Below are 4456 nucleotides of genomic sequence, written 5' to 3'. Positions count from 1 at the left end.
GGTATTTTCAATTTCTGTCTTTCAAAAAAAATTAGCTCATATTGCGAGAGGTGAGTTGAACCTCAAGACGCTGAGGTGTTTTCCATTTCTATTCTTCAATTTCTGTGTTTCAAAAAAATCAGCTCATATTGCGAGTGGTGGGTTGAGCCTTGACTCACACCCTGAGGTATTTTCAAATTCTGTTTTTCAAATTTTCTTTTTCCAAAAAAAATCAACTCATATTGCGAGAAGTGAGTTGAGCTTCAGGACACGCTGAGGTAATTTCAATTTTTGTTTGTCAAAACTCAACTCATATTGCAAGAGGTGAGTTGAGCCTCAAGACACGTTGAGATATTTTCAATTTCTGTTTTTCAAAAAAATCAACTCATATTGCGATAGGTGAGTTGAGCCTCAGGACACGCTGAGGTAATTTCAATTTTTGTTTGTCAAAAATTAACTCATATTGCGAGAGGTGAGTTGAGCCTCAAGACACGTTGAGGTATTTTCAATTTCTGTCTTTAAAAAAATCAGCTCATGTTGCGAGAGGTGAGTTGAACCTCAAGACACGTTGAGGTATTTTCAATTTCTGTTTTTCAAAAAAATCAACTCATATTGCGATAGGTGAGTTGAACCTCAAGACGCTGAGGTAATTTCAATTTTTGTTTGTCAAAAATCAACTCATATTGCGAGAGGTGAGTTGAGCCTCAAGACACGTTGAGGTATTTTCAATTTCTGTCTTTTAAAAAATCAGCTCATATTGCGAGAGGTGAGTTGAACCTCAAGACACGTTGAGGTATTTTCAATTTCTGTTTTTCAAAAAATCAACTCATATTACGATAGGTGAGTTGAACCTGAAGACGCTGAGGTAATTTCAATTTTTGTTTGTCAAAAATCAACTCATATTGCGAGAGGTGAGTTGAGCCTCAAGACACGTTGAGGTATTTTCAATTTCTGTCTTTCAAAAAAAAATCAGCTCATATTGCGAGAGGTGAGTTGAACCTCAAGACGCTGAAGTGTTTTCCATTTCTGTTCTTCAATTTCTGTGTTTCAAAAAAATCAGCTCATATTGCAAGTGGTGAGTTGAGCCTTGACTCACACGCTGAGGTATTTTCAAATTCTGTTTTTCAAATTTTCTTTTTCCAAAAAAAATTAACTCATATTGCGAGAAGTGAGTTGAACCTCAGGACACGCTGAGGTAATTTCAATTTTTGTTTGTCAAAACTCAACTCATATTGCAAGAGGTGAGTTGAGCCTCAAGACACGTTGAGGTATTTTCAATTTCTGTTTTTCAAAAAAATCAACTCATATTGCGATAGGTGAGTTGAGTCTCAGGACACGCTGAGGTATTTTCAATTTCTGTCTTTCAAAAAAAAACTAGCTCATATTGCGAGAGGCGAGTTGAACCTCAAGACACGTTGAGGTATTTTCAATTTCTGTTTTTCAAAAAAATCAACTCATATTGCGATAGGTGAGTTGAACCTCAAGACACGTTGAGGTATTTTCAATTTCTGTTTTTCAAAAAAATCAACTCATATTGCGATAGGTGAGTTGAACCTCAAGACGCTGAGGTAATTTCAATTTTTGTTTGTCAAAAATCAACTCATATTGCGAGAGGTGAGTTGAGCCTCAAGACACGTTGAAGTATTTTCAATTTCTGTCTTTTAAAAAAATCAGCTCATATTGCGAGAGGTGAGTTGAACCTCAAGACACGTTGAGGTATTTTCAATTTCTGTTTTTCAAAAAAATCAACTCATATTGCGATAGGTGAGTTGAACCTCAAGACGCTGAGGTAATTTCAATTTTTGTTTGTGAAAAATCAACTCATATTGCGAGAGATGAGTTGAGCCTCAAGACACGTTGAGGTATTTTCAATTTCTGTCTTTAAAAAAATTAGCTCATATTGCGAGAGGTGAGTTGAACCTCAAGACACGTTGAGGTATTTTCAATTTTTGTTTTTCAAAAAAATCAACTCATATTGTGATAGGTGAGTTGAACCTGAAGACGCTGAGGTAATTTCAATTTTTGTTTGTCAAAAATCAACTCATATTACGAGAGGTGAGTTGAGCCTCAAGACACGTTGAGGTATTTTCAATTTCTGTCTTTCAAAAAAATCAGCTCATATTGCGAGAGGTAAGTTGAACCTCAAGACACTGAGGTGTTTTCCATTTCTGTTCTTCAATTTCTGTTTTTCAAAAAAAATCAGCTCTTATTGCGAGAGGTGAGTTGAACCTCAAGACGCTGAGGTGTTTTCCATTTCTGTTCTTCAATTTCTGTGTTTCAAAAAAGTCAGCTCATATTGCGAGTGGTGAGTTGATCCTTGACTCACCTGTTGAGGTATTTTCAAATTCTATTTTTCAAATTTTGTTTTTCCAAAAAATCAACTCATATTGCGAGAGGTGAGTTCAGCCTCAGGACACGCTGAGATATTTTCTTTTTATTTTCAATTTATGTTTGCCAAAAAAATCAACTCATATTGCGAGAGGTGAGTTGAGCCTCAGATCACACGCCGAGGTATTTTCAATTGATTTTTATTTTTATTTTTTTTTCAATTTATGCTTTGCAAAAATCAACTCATATTACAAGAGGTGAGTTGAGCTTCGGGTCACATACCGAGGTATTTTCAAAATCTATTTTACAAATTTTGTTTTAAAAATCAACTCATATTGCGAGAAGTGAGTTGAGCCTTGGCTCACGTGCTGAGCTATTTTCAATTTCTGTTTTTAATGTTTAGTTTTAAAGAGTCAATTCATATTGCGAGAAATGAGTTAAGCTCAGGATCACATGCCGAGTAAAGAATAAAGACTGGAATTAATCGAAGACACAGATTTTATATCCCTGAAGTTACAGTGAAGCTAATTGAAGTTGCAGTGGAGCTGATCGATGATATCAGATCTTACCTTTCTAAAAGTTGTAGAAGAGAAGACCACAAATTTTATCTGACTAAAGCGATGGAAGAGCAGATTGAAGCTGTAGATCTTATCTTTTTGAAGTCACCTTGGAGTAAATCGAAGCTACAAGGCATATATCAGAAGATGCAGTGGATTTGATCAAGACAACAAGATACAGTGGTTTGGAAAGAGACTACCTGGATGAGAAGAGCACCAAAGAAGTCCATACTTAGTAAGACCGGGCAAAATTGGCCTTTCTTTGTGTCTTTGCTTTATTCCCGTTACACGATAATAAGCAAAGAGGGGCAGCTGTTGTAGGCCAATTTTAACCCATTTACATCAAAACCCAATTTAACCTTACCTAACCCACCAAAATTAAGCCCAAAACCAAAAATCTTAACTACCCAAAGCCCAATTTACATCAAAACCCCAATGGCCCAAACCCTAAGCCCAAATCAAAATAAAAAACCCTAGCCCACAACCTAAACTTTTCTCAACTAAATCCTAGCCTTTACCACCACCAACTCCACTAGCCACACTTGCTCCACCACCACTTGTACCTACAAATGAAGACATAAAAAATAAAAATATTTGGTAAATGGCTATATAAGCCTTCTCATATTTTGTATTTAGGAGAGGAAGAAGTTTTTGGGGAGAAAGTTATTGTAAAGGATTTTTGAGAGGTTTTTTGAGAGTAATCAAGGAGAAGAGTTATTGTAAAGGCTAGTTTTTGGAGAGGCTAGTTTTTTTTTTGAGATTAATCAAATATCAAAGCAAAAGAGGTTTCTTGGTCTATTCTCGTTTTAAGTTCTTTGTTTGCTTATTGTTTTCCTTTCAATTTTATTTTGTTTCTTTTATACGAAAGTAAAAATAAAAGGAGGAAGCTTTCCCATTTTTACCGAAAATTTTTTTTTGAGATCCGGCTGCCTGTACGGTGGCACCGACAGTAGCCGGCGGCGGTCCGGTGACCGGACGGTGGCCGGCCTTGTGGCCGGAAATCACCCACTCTCTCCCTCTCTTTTTTTTGTTATTATTATATTTCTTAATATTATATTATATATATTCTTTTAATATATTAGGTATATTCTAAATTTTATATTACGTATATATATATTATACTATTTTATGTATATATCTTTAATACTATATTATTTATATATTCTTTTCTACATGTTATCTTATGTATATATTTTAATTATATTATGTATGTATTTTTTACACTATATTATGTACATATTTTTTTTATATCTATTTTATACATATGTATATATTATATATATCTTAACATTACTAGTTATATTTTCACTATTTTATGTATATACTTCAAACACTATATATAGTATATTTCTAACACTATTACTATTTATAAATATATATATTACGTACATACTCTTAATATCTTTATTATGTATATATTAGTTGTTGTTTTTTCACATTGGATACTATTATTACGTTTAATATATCGCATGCATTGTTATTGTTTTAATATTGTTGTCATATTTATTGTTTGTTTCAATGTATTTCCAACTCATTTATTTTTGTCTCCCGCCTATTTTATATCATTCTGTTGTTCATTACTTTAAAGATTT

The sequence above is a fragment of the Gossypium hirsutum genome, chromosome A09, assembly GCF_007990345.1.
Source record: "Gossypium hirsutum isolate 1008001.06 chromosome A09, Gossypium_hirsutum_v2.1, whole genome shotgun sequence".
Classification (NCBI taxonomy): domain Eukaryota; kingdom Viridiplantae; phylum Streptophyta; class Magnoliopsida; order Malvales; family Malvaceae; genus Gossypium; species Gossypium hirsutum.
The sequence above is the reverse complement of the archived record's forward strand: the minus strand, read 5'-3'. Positions refer to the sequence as shown.